Source organism: Panthera leo, chromosome A3 (genome assembly GCF_018350215.1).
Source record: "Panthera leo isolate Ple1 chromosome A3, P.leo_Ple1_pat1.1, whole genome shotgun sequence".
NCBI classification, from domain to species: domain Eukaryota; kingdom Metazoa; phylum Chordata; class Mammalia; order Carnivora; family Felidae; genus Panthera; species Panthera leo.
Window position 1 is genome coordinate 133,642,420 of NC_056681.1, and position 21,342 is coordinate 133,663,761.

Sequence of the window (21,342 nt, forward strand, 5' to 3'; positions counted from 1 at the left end):
ATCAACTTCTTTGGCAAACGCTTGGGACTGAACATCTCCGCTCCTTTTCTTCCCACCTGCCCTTCTACACGTCTGCTGACATCTGGCAGGAGGGGAGAAACGGGGAAACCTTCTTGCCTGGGGTAGGGCTGAGGGCTGGCTAACCTGGGGTGGGCTATTTGAAATGATTGCATTTTTAATTTCCAGGTTGTGGTGCCCCCTACGTTTCCCTACCCCATAATTTCAAGCATAGGCCATCATAGTGCAAATTAATTGAAAAGTAGAAATTTATATATAACAGTGAGCCCACACTGGATGACCTTTTAATGGTTCATCACTTCAGAAAGGTTGAGAATCCTTGGTTGAGACCGATTAACTAGAAAGAGAAGCTAAAATCTTACATGATTTTAAACCCTTTCATGTCTAGGAAGAAAACGCTGCCCTTGAGATAGATACATCTTCAGAGGATCCAATTTAAACTAAGGTATGTAAAAAATTAGTTTTCAAATTCAACTGGTTTTAAGCCAGCGGTTGCAAACAATTGTCACCAGTTAGAGAATTTATATTCTTCCTGCTTTAAGAAACTGAGTTAAGTAAGACACATTTAAAGCCATCGCTGGAAAGCATCCGCTGTCCCCTACGAGGCCAAAGCTTTTTAAAGCAAACTCCTAGTAAAGCACAGCCTTGGTTTACACCATCATGAGTGTGCTGTGCCCAGGTTCACGTGGTGGCTGAAAGATCTCATTAACACGGCCCTGGTCTCACTTGGGTGGAGAGGACTTCCTGAATGGAACTTGGGTGGCTGATATGATTAGCTCCATCCTGAATTTCCAGTTACAGTGAGGCATTAAGAAAACAAAGAATTTATAAGAATAAAAGGATGCATGGAGAAGGAGGAGATCATTTCCAGACTTGTATCAGAAGTCAGTAAAAATGTCAATGATTTGATCTCACTGGAGTGAAGACAAAAGTTGGAAAAAACATGAATTACATAATATTGTACGCTAAAGGCAGTGCGATTGCTTTAAAGCACACAAACTGTTCTTAATGTGCCTGTGGAGTATGATCAGCGGTCATTTGTTTACCAAGAACACACTTACGTCCTGCATTTTCGGAGGCTAAATCTAGTTTTTGTAGTGCCCTTTACGCTAGCGATCGACATCAGGAGTCCTTTCTCAGTTTTGCCGAGATTTAACAAAACATGAAATAATACTTCGACTGAATAATTGAAACTGGAATAAATGAAAATTTACTTTTAAAAAAGAATATGGCACTGTATGCTCCATATTCAAATCAAGAACCTGTTTGAAGTAAGTAAGATCGCCTCGATTACCCGCTATCATTTTCTAATCCTAACATGGAACTTGTACTGATTTACCTTGTTTTCTTTCAAGGCAACAGGGGCTCTAGATCTTAAGTGTCCTGCCCGTAGACCCTATCTCGTGGCAATTCGGGTAGCTTCTCACAGTCGGCTCCTCGCCAAACATAAGGGGTAACGAAGACACTACCGATTACCACTCAGTAATCCTGCTACCCGCTCGCTGGAGAAGAGAGACTGGCTCACCTCCACCAGTTTTCTTTGTGGCTAGCAGTTGTAAAATTTGAATTCGTTTCAATGAAGTGTTCCATTTATGCAATTTTAGATAAAAGCCCAAACGTATAGCAAAAAGCATGTGAATGGATTCAACATAACCTAACATTTCATGTCTCGTAGCATCTTCTTGGTCAAGTAGCTAGTAAAAGTTAGATTGTTATTTTCAAAATTATAGCTCCTGACACTAGTACCTTTTTAGCTATGTTTCTGAGAATTCACACGCAGCATGTTGTTACGGTTAATGCATATTAAACTCTTTGTGTTTCTTAAAAAATTATTTTCTTTTTGAGTTCTTTGTGTTTTTCTTCCTCTACTTTTTACCTGAGTTCTTTTCACTCTTTTTTTTTGGTCTTAAGTCATCTTTGTTGTCGTTGCTGTTGTGTTTACATTGTTCTATATTCATCCTGTTTTACCATAAAGCGTTCCTTAGAGCAGCAGATCGGGAAAGACCCTCATTACCTTTTAGACCAAGCCTTGGATTTCAGACAGCCAGCGGACATTCAGTCAGCACTTGTGAAGTGAGTGAATAAAGTCTACCGTAAACTGGGAGAGTGCCCACACGTCCATCCTGCACTGTGTCTTAAAAATACTGAATTGGGGGGCGCCTGGGTGGCTTAGTTGGTTAAGTGTCCGACTTTCGGCTCAGGTCATGATCTTACGGTTCGTGAGTTTGAGCCCTGCGTCGGGCTCTGTGCTGTCAGCACAGAGCCTGCTTCGGATCCTCTGTCTCCCTCTCTCCGCCCCTCCCCCCCCCAAAAAAATAAATAAACATAAAAAAATAATTAAAAAACTGAATTGGGATGCTTTTATGCCGTGGCTTGTGCTGCGGTCCTTGCAGCCCCCACCCACTCTCCCCTCACTTTATGCCACCCGCTACCCGTCTGGCCCCTAAGCTTTTCTGTTTGTGACTCTGGGAGTCTGCCAGGACATTTTCCCAGGCTCTGTTAAAGACTCCCAGGGAAGGATCTCCACAGCCCATCTTGATAAGCGCCACCCCTTTACGGTGCTAGGCTGCAGGTTCCATGTGGATGTGTTTTTAATCCTCTCAATCCCTTTGTTTAGCCCTTGGTGGAGATGCCCATCGTATAAATTAACATAATTGTGGAGTCAGATTAAAATGCTTCATTCTACATTTTGCTTTAGGACGTTGGAAATATTTTCAGGTGTAACTTAGCACGCACATGTTTTCTCTGAACCCCGTGGGACCACATCATTATAACAAGGACCTTCCTCTGAGAGCCATCTTACCCACTACAGCTTGGTCTTCCAGCCTTTCTTTCGGGAGGATTCTTTACTATGTTCCCTGGCCACCCGTCATCGCTCTCTGCCGTGTCTCTGTCTCGGGTGGGCCTAAGTGTGACCAACAATGGGCATGTTATTCTGGGATTCTATCCTGAATACTTTATACACGAGCCGGCCATCATGTGTTTGAAGATTTCTTCAGGAAAGTAGGCTAACCGCAAAAACAAGCCCCAAATCTCATTGACTCAATACTGTTGAGGTTTATTTCTTCTTACTCCTGTGACAGTTCCCTGTCATCTAAGTTGGCATAGAGCCTCGGAGACTCACGCCCCTTCATCTGTGGCGTCACCAGGTTCCAAGGCTTCAGAGTCCCCTGTCCATCTCCCACGTTCCTTGGACACACGAGAGCAGAGAGGGAGGAGGACCGCACACCAGCAGTGAGCTCCATCCAGGCCAGGAGGTGATGTAGATGCACTTCCATTGGCCTTCCTAAGTCCTGTGGTAGCGCTCAGCCACAAGGGAGGCTGGGAGTTAGGTGAACTGTTTCTGCTCTGCACAAAGAGCCAACATTTTGGTGAGCACGTAGGAGTCTTTTCTACTTCGGTACTTGATGTGGATTATCTGTGGCAGATTAAATACTGTGACTCATCTTGTTTTCAACGTTAACAGCAGTTAGTTCTTTTTGTTGACATCTCTTTTAAATTTTACTTTGTATGTGGTTTTCCTTCTGGTAGAGAAGTCTGTTAAAATTATAACACCTCACCTAGAAGGATTTTAGGGGAGGTTGGTTTTTAGTTAGCCAGTTCTTTCTGTGCATCCAAGAAATTTAACAGATTTCTAACATGGAGCAAATTGCAGGGAGAATTAAGCAAGCTTACAAATGGGAAAAGAATAATGTTTCACCTTCCCTAGAATTCTTTTCTATCCAAAGACTCTCAGATCATCCAGAATCTGCCCAACTTTCTGTTGCTGTGGATTCTTTGAACTTTCTTCCTCCTGGCACAGAGCCAACAGCACCCCCTGGCTGCTTTTCCTTGTACTTGAGATGTGGAAGGATGTGGTGCTGGGAGGCTCCCGCCCCCCTCCCCGGGGTGGGGCCTGGTAGTTGCAAGAAGCTAGACCCCTGTTAGCGACCACTCCTAATTAGGGAAATAGAGCGCCCACCCTTAGAAGTCAGTGGAAAATTAGACTTTAGGCCCATAATTTTGTTCTTAAACTCTTCTGTAGTCTAACTCTCTTGACCACTTTCCAGTTTTTTCCCATCAGTATTTCATCGATTCTAAGATGCACTTTTTTTTCACGGTGTGACCTTTCTGAAACATCTTCACAACCAACAGCATCAATGGCAGCATCGCTCCTTAACATTTCCTAAGGTAACGACACCTCCTCCAGTGGATGAGGTCTTGTTTGGTTGATCAGACATGATATTATTTTAATATATGGCACGGTCATGTTGAACTGCACTTTAAGCAATAGCAATGAGCCGGTGATGATTTGTATGTCACCGATGTCCGAAAGTCACCATTTTATGTTGAGTATTTGTGTTATCAGTCATTACTCATCCTGTATTCATTTTGGATACTTAAAGTATTGTTATGCATTTATTATAATAAAATAACTTCCAGTTATTGAACACACATTATGCGCCTGACAATGTTCTAAGAGCCTTAAACGTATGAACTGATTTCATCCTCACAACGACTTCATAAAGTAATTACCATTATCCTCAATTTGCAAATGAGAAACTGAGTGACAGAGAGACGACGGTCACATAGCAGTGAAGTGATGGGGTCAGGTTCCAAGCCCCGGCAAGGTGGTTCTAGAATGCCCATGCTTCATGCTACATTTATTTTATTGTTCTTTAGCTGGTTCGGGATGGGTCAATTCTTACATTTTTCAAGAGAGATCTTAATTTTAGCTTTATTTGCTGCACCATCATCATTGTCTATTTGTTTTTAAAATAGGGTTTGGGGGTCTCTCTGTTTTGTTTTAGAAAGATAGAGATCTAAAAATAGTCTATAGTCCTGTAAATTACATTTATAGAGAAAAAAATTTTTAACATCAAACACCTTTGTTCCTACTAATGATTTTGGAACAATGTCGGAGTTTTGGTTAAAAATTTATTGACTTTAAAAACATCTTTTATTCCAGTATTATTGACGGATTAGACCACTACATTAAAGTTTGCACATAACGTTGAAAATAATTCATTTTCTTTGCAGTCTTACTGTTATTTGGCTTTCTTATACTTGCTCTTCTATATGTCTACTGTCAGTATTCTGTATCAGATTATATCCTAAATACTGCAATATGTATTTTTCTTTATATCCTATTATTGAACAGAATTAATGCTTAATAAATGTTAATAGATAAGTAATATATATCTACTTAAAATCATTATTACTGCAGTAGAGTTTTTTAATGATTCTGGTCACTGCCTCCTTTTTTTTTTTTAATTAATTATTTTTGAGAAAGAGGGTACACGCGGGGAGGGGTGGAGAGATGGAGAGAGAGAATCCCAGGGCTGACCCAGGGCTGACCCAGGGCTCAGATTCATAAACCATAAGATCATGACCTCCACTGAAGTCGGATGCTTAACCTGCTGAGCCACCCAGGCGCCCCTGGTCACCGCCTCCTAAGAAGAGAAGAAAGGAAAATAGGCAATGCTGGGCTCTTTGTGCTTCATGATATCAATGAGTCATGAGACGAGGCAAGAAACCAATAGACACGCCAGTAATGTTGGGCGGGCAGTGGTTTGAGGTGGTGGTCAGGTGACAATCCAGTTGTGGATAACTGCCTAATAATTTGAGCACTTCCTTGAGCCAGATACTGTTAAAAGTACTTCCCGTGGGCCATCTCCTTAAGTTCTAACCTGCTGATGGACTAGATACTACTATTATCCCTAGTTTACAAACATGGAGACTGAAATGCAGGAAGTTATCACTTTAACATAAACTTATGTACATTATATTTTTATAACAGTTCCTTCCTTAATACACTGGCATTATTATTATCTTTGTTTTTTTTAATTATTTTTTTTAACGTTTATTTATTTTTGAGACAGAGAGAGACAGAGCATGAACGGGGGAGGGTCAGAGAGAGGGAGACACAGAATCAGAAGCAGGCTCCAGGCTCTGAGCTGTCAGCACAGAGCCCGACGCGGGGCTCGAACTCACGGACCACGAGATCATGACCTGAGCCGAAGTCGGCCGCTTAGCCGACTGAGCCACCCAGGCGCCCCTATCTTTGTTTTTGAGAAAACTGAAGATTTGGGGGTTTGAGACCCACCCCCAGGGTCACCCGGCAAGTAAACAGAAAACACCAACCCTGCTTTTCTGACACATCTGGTGATTTTCCCGTCACACACCACACTGCCTGCTTCTCTTCCCCCAGTGCCCATCACTGTGCCCCGCGTGGGTCTGTGATGTTTCCGTTGTCCATACTCCCTCGTCGTAGAAAATGGTAGTGGAGAGGAGTAAACGTGTCTGAGTCTTCACGCTCAGCTGAACTAACCCCAGGTTTTCCACAGAAGCTCTGTGTCCTTCCTCCCTACCGTTCCTGGAACCACGGCAGCCTGGGTGCTAGGCAGTCACGTGCTCCAGATCTGGAGGCCACCCCGGACCTTGCGACCCTCGCGTGACTCGGCACACATCCCCCGTCTGGCCACACCGCCCTCACTGACGGGATCTCCTGAGCTGAACGCTGTCCGTTTAGCATGAACAACCAGCGTGCACTATTTAAAATTGTTCTGTGCGTATGTGAGAGCAGCCACACACATCCGAGCACACACGTGTGCTTGTATTAAAATTCTGCCTTGCAGGATAGCTGGTTTGATCATGCCCGTTGCTGAACTGGTGGGTTGGTTGGACAATCCATCACAGGTGAAGAAACAGAGCTGAGTCGCAAGACTTGAATTACGGGCCTGCCTCTGCTACTTAGTTATCAGATGGCCATTTACTTGTCCGCCTTAGTTGCTTCATCTACCAAAAGTATAAATGGTGGAGGAAAGAGGACTTCTTCCCTTTGTTAACTGGTGCCACCTCCCCAGAGCTTATTATGTGTTGGTCACTTGCAAACATTAGTTCTCTGATCTTTGCAATATCGAGGGACGGATATTTTCCCTATGTTACAAACAGGGGAACCGAAGCTGAGAGAAGTTAAAAACCTTGCGTGGCGTCTTGTGACACGTGAGGGCAGAAATTGGAGCTCTGGTCTGACACCAAAGCCGATGCATGTACCCCGGCCATCCCTCCGCCTGTCCAAAGATATGCGTGCAGGCAAGTTGCAGACATTCGGCACACAGGGTGCAAACGCTATGGTCGTTTAGTCCAGCCCCCTTGCGTTTACTGATGGGGAAATTATACAGCGGTCGTATCATTACAAGCATTTCTGTTCTGCGCAGAATGGTTTGCTTGCATTCACTTTCAGCTTCGTTTATCTCTGTCTTAGCTCAGCTGCTATCCCCAAGCTCCAAAGACTGGGTGGCTTACAAACAACAGAAATTTGTATGTCCGTTCTGAGGCTGAAGTCCAAGATCACGGTGCCAGCCCGGTCAGGTTCTGGTAGAGCCCTCTTCCGGCCTGCAGATGCTGACGGTGCTTGGTATCCTCTTATGGTAGAGAGTCGGGAGGAAACGACCTCTCGTGACTTTTATGAGGGCACAGATCCCATCATATGGGTCTCGAGGGGACGCGTTCCGTTCGTAAAATCTTCCTCTGGATCGTCTTCTGGCTAACGGAGCCCACTTTTTGTCGTTAGCCCTCTTAAGTGCTAACCAGTGTTCACCACGAGTAGAAGCTCCCAGCTTCCTGCTACTCAGGTCCTACCGACTTCCTGTGTGCTGGAAATGCTGGTGCTATCTCTGCTGCTAGGGGAGCCGAGCACCACGCCTCTGCACCTGCAGCGGAAGGTCAGCCTTTCTGTCCGGGCTAATGGGTTTACCTGCCACCCCCGGAGGGAAGAAGCGTGGTCCCAGGGGTGTGGGCTGCAGCCAGACTTGGCTTTACCATTAAGTCAGGAAAATGGCTCAGTCTGGACCCGCTCACCCATCAGGATCCCTCCTGCAGCTGGCCCCTCATTGCTGGAAACAAGGTGATCTTTCCTCCGGGACCTGTAGGCACTATTCCAGCTTCAAAGCAGCCAATGTATCTTCCAGAAGTAGATCTCCAACCCCTCGTGCCTCCCAGGAGGCTGGGGGATGGGGCTGAAAGTTCCCTGCTTCCAATCATGGCTTGGTCTTTCTGGTGACCAGCCCCATTCGGAAGCCATCCGGGAGCCTACGGAAAGTCACCTCATTAGCACAAGATGCTCCTCTCCCCCGGGAAATTGCGGGGGACTTACAATCTCTGTCAGGAACCTGGGTCAAAGATCACATACATATATTTCTCATTATAAATGAAGCAAATATCAACGTAACCACAATTTCTAAGAAATAGAAACTGCCAATATCTTTGAAGTTTTTTGTGTGTCTCTTCTGGAAGTACCCCAAAAGTACTATTCCTTTGCTTGAAGTATCCTCTCCTTGCTTTACCACTTACATATGTCTCGTGGGACAATATTACCTGCTTTTGATCTCATAGAACTAAAATCATGCAAGGGCGCCTGGGTGGCTCAGTCGGTTACGTGTCCGACTTCAGCTCAGGTCTTGATCTCTCAGGCTGTGGGTTCGAGCCCCGCGTCGGGCTCTGTGCTGACAGCCCAGAGCCTGCTTTGGCTTCTGCGTCTCCCTCTCTCTCTGCCCCTCCCCTACTTGTGCTCTGTCTCTCCAAAATAAATAAATGTTAAAAAAATTTTTTTAAAGACATAAAATCACGCATAGTATTTATGTATGTGACTTGCTTATGTATGACTATTTTGATCTCCTATTAATAAAATCATCATTGGTATTTACCCTTGACTTGCCTTCTTCATTGAACACTGTGGGGTTTATCCCTACTGCTGTCCATAGTTATAATTCACTAATTGTTGTTAAAGAACGGTATTCTATTACATAAATACTTATAACTTACCTAATTATCTTATTGGATATCGGATTGCTTCCAGTTTTTATTGCGATGTTTGTGCAAATGCGTTTTACACGTCTCCTGCTATACACATGCAAGAGTCTGGGCTTTTTATGTGCAAATTTGTGTGTTTGGGTTATTAAAAAAAAACACATGTATTTTTGTGATCAGAAATTACTGCCAACAGAAAAGACTCTTCTAGGTTTATTATATCTCTAAACCTCCCCGGGGTAAGTCTATGTCTAGACTAGTGACGATCAGGAAATCTTAACAAGGATATCAGGAGCTGAGAGCAAATGACAGTGAGCGACAGCACAAGAACCTGCTGTTTGGAAGCAGACCAACACTGGGACCTTTCCTCTTGGAATAACGCAAGGGGACAAGAGCTGTGAGCCAAGTCGTCGTCCTTGTGATAGGCGTGACCGGGAGGACGTGTGTGTGCCCCGCAAGCCCCGCAATGCCAGACCTCCACGTCCCCCAGCATCAGAGGAACAGTGCACCCACATGTGGCCGGTCCCCTCCCGTGCAGGCGGGCTAACACAGAACTCGGAACTGCCCCCCAAACCAACTCTCCCCGCAGTGTTTTCCTCCTTGTCATTGGTGCCATCATTATCCCCTTACTCGGGCTCAGAAATTGAGTTATCTCTGCCTCCTGTCTCTCCCACTCCCTCACCCCATCCGTCGCCAAGCTCTTAGCTGTTCTCTGTAGTGGCTCTCCAGACTGTCCCTTCAGGGTCCCTTCACCTTGACGCTGGCCCCCACCATCCCCTGCTTCCCACACCTTCCCTTCGTCATTACAGTCTGCACACAAGTACCAATGGAGCCTCCGAAAACACAGCGTCCATCGTTTCCTGCCCGACAGTGGCGATGCCTCTCCCGCTGTGCCAAATATCCAGTTCCGGTGAGCTTCCGTGAACGCTCAAGGCCCTTCAAAATATGGCCCCGTGCTACTCCTGTGCAAATCAGTCTGTAAGCTAAGAGTTGGCCACTTTCCTGGGTTTTCCTGAGTATCGCAAAGATCTTCACGAAACTAAATTCACAGACGGTCCTTATTTTTGTGGGTTTGTCCTCTCTCTCTCTTCGTCCCATGTTCAGGTGCCTCCTCTTTTCTTCCTCACATGCCAAAACGCCCTACCTTCTCAACACAATATCTTCTACTGAAGTGCAATTGTCTGGGGTTTCCCCTGAAGCTTAGACACTTTTCACAACCCAAGGGCGTGTTCATTTGTGCCATCGTGCATGCGGCCACGACCACAGGCCAGGCGCTGGGACAAGCGTCAAACTCGCAACTTGGCGTTTAGCAAGTTAACAGAGTTTATTACTGAAGGAGCTGCAATAAATGGAAAAATGATTGAATCTCAAAAATTTTTGATAAATTTAATGAATGATAGATGACTCAGATGAGTGCTGAGCTTAGCCACATACAGAAGCATAAAGCTCTCCAAAGAGACCCGAAAAGATTTAAGTCTAACACCGTTACTTTGTAGATTAAAAAATCAGACTCGCCGTGTATTCCAGCGTGTGGGGACTTGTTTTGACTTGCAGCAGCATTAATCTCAACATTGTCTAAACTAATCTTGTTCTAGTGGGCTTAACACATAGAGGAATTCATTACAATGCATTGGCCTAAAAAGAAGGGGCTATTAGTTGGAGTGAAGAAAATCAACGAACATGTGAAGCCAATTTTTCATGTAAAGTGTAAATACATAAAAAGAGATCTGATTGGGCATAAATGACATCAAAAGCGAGAGTGTGACCCTGAAAATTAAACCAGGTATAGATGATGTCAATGACCACCCAAGTGAACAGTCAGTCCGTGACATGGTCACGACAGAGGTAAGGGCTATGATTCTAGCCCGGGGGACACGTGCTGGGAGAGGAGTTAACTTCTGAGAGCAACTCACATGTTCTGAAGGACAACTTGAACACAAGGTAAGACTTTTAAAAAAATCTGTGCCATGCATTTGAATGACAGGAGAAAGCAAGGGCTTAGCATTTGTTCTGGTCTTTCAAAGGAAACGGGACAAAAATAGCATGGATTTGAGGAAAACAGTAATTGGTGATGAGAGATGGTGTTTTCTCCATGACCCAGAAACAAAATGTCAAAGTTTGCACTGGAAAATTACAACATTCCCGATATCCCCCCGAAGTACACATGTCAAATCGCAAAGAAAGAGCACGTTGCTTTGTCTCTCTGCCATCCGTGGGATGGTTCAAACCGGAGGTCAACAGTCCATCCATCCCGACACACACACACACACACACACACACACACACTGAGGGTCGGCGGGATGCTTCACAAAGCGGAGAGTTGAACACGATCTGTTGGCTTCGCTACACACAGGACCCAGCTGGACAGTTTCTTACCAAAGTCTGTCACCAAATTTCTCTGACTTTAGCCTTTCCCTGGATGTTTGTGGAAGGCTGGTTATGTGAGGGTATTAGCAAGTATCACACAAAAAACTGGATTTGTGGTCCGATGCGTTTCGAAAATCCAATCAAATAGGTTCTTTTGTTCCATAATTTATTAAAACTTGCAACGTATATTTGGAAACTTCTGGAGAGGGAATGGTGTGCAATCTCTTCCAACTATATCCTGCCCCAAACTCTTTTTCCCTCGAGGAGGGTGCAGGACAGTACTCTACAGAACATCCCATAAAGAGCCTTGCTTAATTGAGGCCTTTTCTGCAAATGACTTTTGGAAATTTCAATAAAGCAAATCTGTCACTGAGCCTATTCAAAAAATTATGCTGTTCCCGTGGAAATGATTTCCACCCAAGGCTCGTCTTTGGAGCATAAGACATGTGTTTGGGTGAGTCTAGTCCTTCGATACCAGATAAGAACAGAATGATCACAGGCAGCTTTTCCTCCTCTGTATCCTGACATGTCAGCCTGCAAGGACAGGAGCCCAGAAAGGGGGGGCGGGGGTGACGCAGTGAGTGAATTCAACACATACTGAAGTCTCAAAAGCAGAGAGACAAGCTGTATCCCAGAGAAGAGAGCTGGTGTGTGTGTGGGGCGGCGGGGGGGGGGGGGGGGGGGGGGGGACATGGAAGGGGAGGGTAAAAGGTGCTCCCAAGTCCTCAAAGCCCAGGGTCGCCCCCTAGAGGTGGAGGTTGAAAGTGGATGCAAAGCAGAAGGCTGGCTGACCGTCTTCCCGTCACCATTGAAAGCCCTCCCCTCCTCCTTTCAATCTCCAGAATATTTTCCTGGGAAATGTTCAAGCTAAGTGATTTCCAATTCTTTGCTACCAATAAAATGGAAGCTAGATGTAACCGGGTTGTCATGGTATAGAATACTAAAAATAAAGTTTGAGAGTGAATTGCTATGCAATTTCTAGCATTAAACTTGGAAGAGGTTGAAAGAATCAGTGACATTGCTCTATCAAAACCGCTTCCAATTCTATCTACTTATTTATGTGAGTGAGGTTTCTTGGCACTTAAATCTATACAAATACAAACAGGGATTAAAATTCATGTTGAACTCTGTCTTGTTCTATACAATAGTAATATTCATCTGTGCAGACTTAAACTAACTGAAAACTGGTTTTATCCATCGTGTTTAGAGATATATTTTCTGTAAAATATTATCTTAAATGTTTATAAAGATTTTTAAGCATTGAGGAATGTTTTTGTAATAACTGGAAACAAAAACACTTAGAATTGCAATATGTAAGTGCATACATACATTTTTTTTTGCAGGAAGGCATAATAGGGTGAGAAATGATTTTCAAATGCAAACGTATATTAGGATAAAACTTTGGGGGGAAGTGGAATAGAGACACTAGTCCAAGGAGAAAAAGAAACAATGCGAGAATTTTGACTCCTGAAGAAGATCTCGTCTTGTATTTAAACACGTGTGATCATGGCTGTCAAACCGTGTTGATATTCCAGTGGATGGATGTACTTAAGAGAATAATGAAATAATTTTGTGTGAAATTTTATTTTACAGCCATTTGAACACATAACAAAAATTTTAGATGCCAACTTAAAAAAATGTGGGCAGATATATGATTTTTCAAAGTCCTTGAAGGAGATTATTTGAAGCTTATTTTCTTTAAAAAATTTTTTTTCAGTTTATTTTTTGAGAGAGAGAGAGAGAGAGAGCAGGGGAGAGGCAGAGAGAGAGGGAAAGAGAATTCTAAGCAGGCTCTGCACCGTCAGCGCACAGCCCGACGTGGGGCTCGAACCCACGAACCAAGAGATCATGACCTGAGCTGAAATCAAGAGTCGGATGCCTGACTGAACCACCCAGGTGCCCCGAAGCTTATAATTCTTAAACAGCGTGATGTCTTACCTTGTCAGCCCATGTGCAGGTTACCAATTGCTAAGTAGGAAATCACCCCAAACTGAATGCCACAAACAGTATTTATATGTTATATTATATATATATATATATATATGACATTCTTCTTACAGTTGCGGGGTTGACTGGGCTCAGTCAGGTGTCCTTACTCAGGGTCTTGCATGCAGTTATGGTCAGATGGTGGCGGGGTCTGGAGGCATCTCACAGGGTTTCTCACATGTCTGGTGGGTGACAGATGTCACGTCAGCTGGGATGGCAGTCACTACCTGGATGGCAATACCTACACCTGGTCTCTCTCCGCTGCTTGGGCTTCTTCACAAAATGGCAGGTACGTTCCAAGGGTGAATGTCCTGAGACTGAGAGAGGACGGGAGAGAGAGAGAGAGACAGAGACAGAGACAGAGAGAACCAGGCCAGAGTTGTATGACCTTCCGTGAACGAATGAGCCTTGCGATTCACAGAGCTTCTCTTCTTTTGCGTTCACCAACTCCAGCCCAGGTTCAAGGGCAGAAGACGGACCCCACCCCTTGTCGCTGGAGTGGCAAGATTCTAGAAGAGCACGTGGGACCAGAATATTTTTGCAGCCATTCGCAGAACAAAGTGCCACACAGATCACTATGGGGACCAGGAAGACAAATACTGTCCTACGACACCATCATGGCGGAAGACGGACGGAAGAACAACTCTGCTGGGTGCACCGTAGCCTGATTTTAGGGAACTGATCTTCCTCCAGGGCGGGAGGATTCTAGATCGCGTGCTGGAGCTCAACGGATCCGTCGCTTTGCTTCTGGTGACGCTGATGGCCACTTAGTGCAGGGACCCACCTGTACCTCCCGGGGAGTGGAGGCACCGGGTGAACCCCACCTCCTGCCGCTCTTCCATGGCCTCGACCTCAGCTCTGTGTTCCTCGAGGCTCCCGTGAGGGTAGCGTGGGGCCGGAACCTGTCTTGGGTGAAACTATTTGAAGTCAAGTAGATATTCTCCTTCAACATTGAAGCCTTCAGCGTACTTTCCGTGTGGGATCGCGTCCATTTGTCCCCCCGGAATGATTTTCACTTGGTTGGAACATGTCAGTTAAAATTTACACCCTCACTATAGTGAAAAAAAGATGTAAAAAATAGAAATGGCTTTCTTTTCAGACACTGTCACCATCTTTCTCTTGCATATGGCTTCCAGCAAGAGGTTTGTGTGTGTGTGTGTGTGTGTGTGTGTGTTTTTTTTTTTCCTTCCATTTCACTGATGATTTGGCTATGGAATCTCAGAAAACTTGGGCCCTTGCCTATAACTAAGAATGTAAAGGCCTTACACTGAAAATGTGGAAGTGTATAAAAAATCTTCAATATATATACTATTTTCAGATTGCATATCAACATAACATTTAGGATTCAAGTCGCCTATCTTTATCTGTGTAGAGGCCACATCAGAACTACCACCTTCCTATGTATAAATGGGTGGAAATGGCCCAAGAGCCGCTTTCAACACTTCCAGAACTTTGATCTCTTTCTCTGCTTAACTACTTGAAGGGTGTCACTTTCTATGATGGGACTGGAGAACGCTATCCATTGTGTGTGTTTCCGGTAATTAAAATATTTCCTCCTAGACAAGCTGCGTCCGTAGTATAGCCGGGTGGGGGAAGCGCTTCTCAATTTTATCCTCGGCGATGACACCTCGCCATTCCGTGAGTTGTTAGAATAATCATTTCAAGTCCAAAGCGATTTAGCAGTATGGTTTTAGATCTATTTACCTAATCTTTCAGATATGCCAAAATTCTCTCTGCCATTGTGGAAGTGGAGATATTATTTACCTCGTTGGCCCAAGGTTCTATTTCGGACTGGGTGTTCAATCAGCTGGGAGTAATAGTTGGGAAAAGGGAAACGATCTAACAAGGGATGATGTTCTATGATGTGTGGTTACTTAATATGCTTTTTTTCCCCTTTGGTTAAGAAGCCAAGTTAATTGCGGTCTGGTTAATAAGTTTGAAATATATTGGCTATAACTAAGAAGGACACATATAAACCATTGACATCTAGACATCTCAGCAGCTGGAGAAAATGCCAGCATAATTCCTAAATTGAGAGTTTTAGTGACAAAGCAAGATATGCCTGGAGGAGTCACACAGCCAAAATTATCCCTGCCATTTCCACCAAATGTTTCCAAAGAGCTTCTAAAATGGTGCCTGCGGTAAGGAGTTAGCCATTTCCCACTTGTAGGACCTACGGAGGATTATAGCTTCTGCTCAGGTTTTGAAGTCTCTTGATTTGCACCGGACTCGGGACACCCAGGCTGGCTCCGATCCCGCCCCACCCCAAAGCCCAAAGTGTCTAATGGATAGAGCTTGTGTCGCCAACTTCCAAGATGGCCTCAGCAATCGCCCACTCCCGGTGCCCACACCCCACACCCCACGCCCTTGTGGTCCCTCCCATTGTACCAGGGTTGGTCTGAATGACCCACCGTGGTGCTATGTCACTTCTGAGCTTTTGCCCTGGACACTCTCTCTCTGTCTCACTCTGGGGGAAGCTGGCCGACATGCTGTGAGCACCCCTCTGGAGAAGCCCATGTGTCAAGGAACTTAAGACCTGCGGCCAACAGCTGGTGAGGAACAGAGGCCAGCAGCAACCACGTGAGCGAGTCCGAAGCTGATTCCCCAACCTGGGCAAGCCTTGAGGTGAGAAACTTTGAGTCAGAGCCACCCAAGTAAGCCATTCCTGATTCCTCACCCTCAGAAACTGTGCAAGGTCCTACACGTTTGTTGTCTTAAGCTACTAAGTTTGGGGGTACTTCGTTATACAGCAGTGTAGGACTAACACATAACTGAAGTTCTATTTTATCACTTCTTTAAGAAAAATTTTTTTAATGTTTATTTTTGAGAGAGAGAGAGAGAGACAGTGTGAGTGGGGGTGGGGGGGGGCAGATCGAGAGAGGAAGACACAGAATCTGAAGCAGACTCCAGGCTCTGAGCTGTTAGCATAGAGCCCAACGTGGGGGTGGACCCAGGAACTGTGCGATCATGACCTCACAGCCGAAGTTGGATGCTTAACCGACTGAACCACCCAGGCGCCCCTAAAATTCTATTTTAAATCCAAGACTTGGTGAGAGCCCGCGGTGTCTCTCCTCTGAGCGGTGTGGATTTCGAGTCGTACAGGAGAGGCCATGGGGTGCCAGAGCCCAGTGCACCCGTCAGGGTCCAGTCCCGAACTTTAGCGGAAAGAATAAAACTGTTAACTAGGTATAAAGTACTAACTCAGTAACCGAAAAAAGCAAAAGCAAAGAACAGTCAGGCATCACCGAGGTGGTCACCGCAGGAAGCATCTCCAGGCTTGGGCCGAGGACACAAAGCGGGCGGCTGGAATTAACCCTCAGAAGCTCTAAGAAGGGGGTGACCCTCACCGGTGCGGGGGCCTCTGAGCTGGAGGAGGGTGCCCTGGGCCTGGCCCCCAGATCCCCTGAGGACCGGGTGCTGCTCGCTGGGGCTGGAATCAGTGAGGGGAGGGCAGGGGTGGGGTGGGGTGGGGAGGGGGCGGTCGGCCAGCTCTCCAGGTGTTGAGAAGCTGCAAAGGGCCTCCAGGTGCTGCGGGAAGGCTGAGTGCTGGGCGTGGCTTCCGTGAGTCCCGCCGCCCCACACCTGCGGGTGCCCTCTCTCGTCCCCTCCCCGCCTGCAGGTGCCTTTTCCCACCCCTACTGGCCACCCAGAGGCCGCCGCGCCGCAGAGCAACCGAACTCCCAAAGCTGAGCCTGGTGGGGCGGGCTCGGAGCCCAGAGACAGTAACTTCAACCCTGGCTCACCTTGCAGCCTTTCCTTGCTTGATTTCTCTTCCTAGCACTTACCTCCCTCTCATATGATGGAATTTACCTGTATATGGTCCGTGTCTCACTGCTGGAACTCGGGCCAGGGGTCCCCGTCTGTCTGGTCTGCTGGGTCCGCGGCACTTAGAACGATGTCTGGCACACAGGCGGCACTCGATAAATGCGCAATAACTGAGTTAGTGAACGTAACCCCTTTGGCACATCGGAGATCGTTCCCCGGAAAGAAGCGTCTCCTGTGTTGGCAGGACGCAGTGTGGTCCTCACAGACCGTAGAGCCCTGGATGAAAATGAGCACGACGTGTCCTGCTGCGTAGCCCTGTCCCTGTGTGGTTTGGGGTTGCTTCCTCATCAGATGGAATTCTCGGGGGCAGCCCTCCAGGGCTCATACGTACTTCGGGATGATTCTCAGAAGTCACCGTCAGCTACAAAACCGGGGCCTCACACGCTTGTTCAGAAATTGCTTTCCCAGTCAAGACATTTTTAAATTGGATTGACTCAACCAGTATGGATTACCTTTAAATTTGAGGTTTTTTGCTCCTTCAAATATTTCACTTTAGGGGCTCAGAGTTTCAGTTAAGCGTTTTTGGAATATTCTCTTCCCCTGGTAGGCTTTGGCAAATTCCGGTAAAATTAGAACCTTAAGAAGGGCCTTTCCCTTTTCCTTTCTTGATAGAGCTTCCGGAGGACTTTCCGAGACATAAAAGTTTGAAGGAATGCGTGAGTTTTTAAGAACTTTCTTCCGGAACCGATGGAACTTATTTAGAAGACTGTATGTTTAAAACACACCTTACAGCATTGTTTCTAGGTGGAAACTTACTTAAAACCAGGACCATATTCTACAAGGAAGGCGTAATCACACATGCGGAAATACACATACTGTTCTCCTCTGCTCATGACCGTGGGGAGGAGAGACAGGCCCCCGGGGCATTTCTGGGCCTCGTGGACTTTTTCTTTGCCGCCTGTCGGTGACACTCATGACAGGTGTCCTGCACGCAGAGCGGTGTCTCTGAACGGCAGCTGAGCCAGGTGACGGAGGAGAGTTCATTTGCGCTACAGGCCAAGGTAGATCTCGAGGGAGGGAACACGGAAGTCGGGCCACGTGGCAGGAGGGCAGAGACTTTGGAGAAGGGAAGGGCCCTGTGCCAGAGTAAGCATAGCACGGAGTCTCTCTGACCCGCGGCTCCAAACACAGAGGACATTTCCAGACATTTCCAGAGCATTTCCAAACACAGAGGACAGTCCTGTGCCCATCGCTCAGCGGGGACGCCAGCGGCATTTGGCCGTGCCTGTGTCGTGTGCCTCACTCCCCTTTCCTTTGCCTGGACTATTTGAAAGCAAATACGAGACACCTCACGTGTAAATACGTCAGGACGCATCTTAAAGGACAGGGTCATTCTATTTCACACCGACCCAACCAATCCGTTAACATCATCCGATGCCCCGCGTTCATTCGCATTTCTCCGATTGTCTGAAACTGTTGCCTGTTGAGAGTCGAGGAAGCTGAACGAGATTCACTCATTGCACTCGGCTGTTCCATTTCCTATGTCGTCTTCCTTGAGGACAGCTCTTCCCCCGTCCTCCCCACGAGCTCTGCTTTAATATCATTGCCGTGTAGACAAAGCCGGGTCCGTCGTCCTGAGGAAGTCCCCATTCTGGGCTTCTGCCCGCTTCCTTGTGATATAATTTCACTTGCTCCCCGCCCCCCCCCCCACCCCGTTTCCATAGACAAGAAGGTTAGATCTGAAGGCTTTGTATTACTTCAGATTGGGTTATTAGAAATAAATGTTTTCCTACAAATGTTTCGCGAGTGATGCTGTGTCCCTCTGACTGCACGCCAGGAAGCATCTCCTGGTCCCTCGTCTGGATTTTTAGTGACTGACCCAGGGGTTCAAGCAATCATTTCCTTACAAACAGCCGGATCATTTCATCATCAAATCCCCCATCAATCTTTCACCTAATGATTCCGCTCACCATTGATGACCGTTGCCTGAATCAGCAACTATGTGACACGTCGCAGTCCTTGCGTTCCCTGGGACTTGGGGGCTGCAAAATGGTTTGCTAATTTTGTCTTTTACAGTTTTCTGACATACGACTCGTACTGGGAAGGCAGGGTGAACGCTTTTTAATTTCCCTTTAATTATCAATTTTTAAAATGAGTTGGTGCCCTAGAATCTTCCATTGGGACCCAAAGAGTTTTATTCTACTTTTGTCATCTCTTTATTTTTGTCTATCTTTATCATTTTTACTTCCTGTCCCGGACTGGGCATCAGTCCTTTCTCCAAGGAATGTTGCTTACTTCTTGTGGTTAATGGTATCGGAGAACACAAACTGATTTTAAGGGGGTGCTTATTACTGCCAAGTTACCATTGCTTCTAGGCATTTTCAGTGGAATGCTAGAAAAATATTTTTTAAGAGAAGTGAGTTTCAACTGATATTGTCAGTTCAAATATAAGAGTTCTGGGCTTTTACTTCTTTAACTTTTATTTGTGTCTAATCTCTCTGACACTGAAAGAGATTAAGTATAATTACTTCTTTGCTTATCTTATATATTTACCAGTTTAAAGATAACAATATCAAGATTATTACTAACAATATGACAACTAAGTGACCTTTATGGTTTCTTTGCAGCTCTTTTTAAAAAAATGTTTATTTGCTTGAGAGAGAGAGAGTTCGAGCAGAGGAGAGGGGCAGAGGGAGAGAGGGAATCCCAAGCAGGGTCCACTCCCAGTGTGGAGTCCCACATGGGGCTCGATCCCACGGCCCTGGGATCATGATCTGAGCCGAAATCAAGAGTTGGACTCTCAACCGACTGAGCCACCCGGGAGCCCCCTCTTTGCAGCTCTTTCTGTCCTTAGAACATCTCCACTGGGCATGTCGAGTAAAACTTCTGTGTCCTAAAGTCAGCTGGGATAATTCTTTTCTTGATATGGATATACCACCAACCTGACATACGACTAGGTACGCTTGTTCTACTTTTAAAGTTGTGTATATTGCTCTTTTCTTTGATTAAAAACATTTACATTACAATCAAAACTATACGACAAGATACATTTAGAAACATCACATTTCTCCCCCCTCCTCCATCAATAGCTGTTTCAATTGGTTTTTGGTTTATCTTCTGTTTCTCTACAAATGTAAACAAACACGAATCTCTACGTGTATAGTATGCTTTTCTTCTGACACAACAGCCTGTTCCGCGCATGGCTCTGTGTGATGCTCTCTCCACTGGGCGTTATACCCTGGAAAGCACACAGCTCTCCCCGTCACGACGCTGCTCATGAATGTGCTGTAGAATTGCCAGCCAGCCCCCTACTGGTGGGCGTTTGTTTCCAATCATTTACTATTAAAGAAAAAAAAAAATGCCAGGGGCCCCTGGGTGGCTCGGTCGGTTAAGCGGCGGACTTCGGCTCAGGTCATGACCTCACGGTTTGTGGGGTCGAGCCCCGCGTCGGGCTCTGTGCTGACGGCTCCGAGCCTGGAGCCTGCTTCGGATTCTGTGTCTCCCTCTCTCTCTCTCTCTGCCCCTCCCCTGCTCACGCTCTCTCAAAAACAAATAAGCATTAAAAAAATTAAAAAAAATAATAATGCCACATGTGTTAACTTGAGGCACAAACTAGTTCCTATTCTGCAAGTGTAACTTCGGCATAGATCCCTTGGGTGGGACAGCTGGGTGAAACTGTCCATGCACGCAGAATCTCGCGGGCTGGTGTCCAGTTCCCCTGCACAGGGGCGCTACCATTTATCATGAACAATGGACAAGACCGTTCCCCTCACCCCCGGTCTTAACAGAGTGCATGCTCATTTTTGCACTTTCGTCCATCTGCTGGGTGAGAACTGGTATCTCATGCGGTGTCTTTGCACTTGCTGTTATCTCCCTACGAATGGAACGGACCATCTATTTGTATGTGTAAAGGCCACTGTATCACCTGTGAACTCTTTCCCTTGTGTTGAAGGACTTCTTCTTTTTCAGATTTAGGACATATGTGTGTGTGGCCCATTGGCTTGACTAAAGGCTTGTGTGATGCTTAGACATGTCTAATGTTCAAGTTCGAGTTGCCTGCTGGCTGTGATGCACACCCTTCCACTGCCATGACCTTCGGTAGAGACTGCCTTATGTGTTGGACTTTTCCATCCCGTCCTTGATTTCATCTCTTTGAGGTCTCTATCTCTCAGTGCTGTGCTCTGGGTTATTTCCTCAGCTCCCTCTCTGAGTTCATGAATTCTCTCTCTAGCAGCTTACACATTTTTGTGTGTGTGGTAAAAACACACATAATGTAAAAGTTGCCATCGTAATTGTTTTTCAGCGTGTCGTCCAGAGGTATTAAGTACATTCGCACTGTTGTGTAACCATCACGGCCATCTGTCTCCAGAACCCTCTCATCCTGCAAAGCTCCTCCTTCCTTCTCCCCTCCCCCAG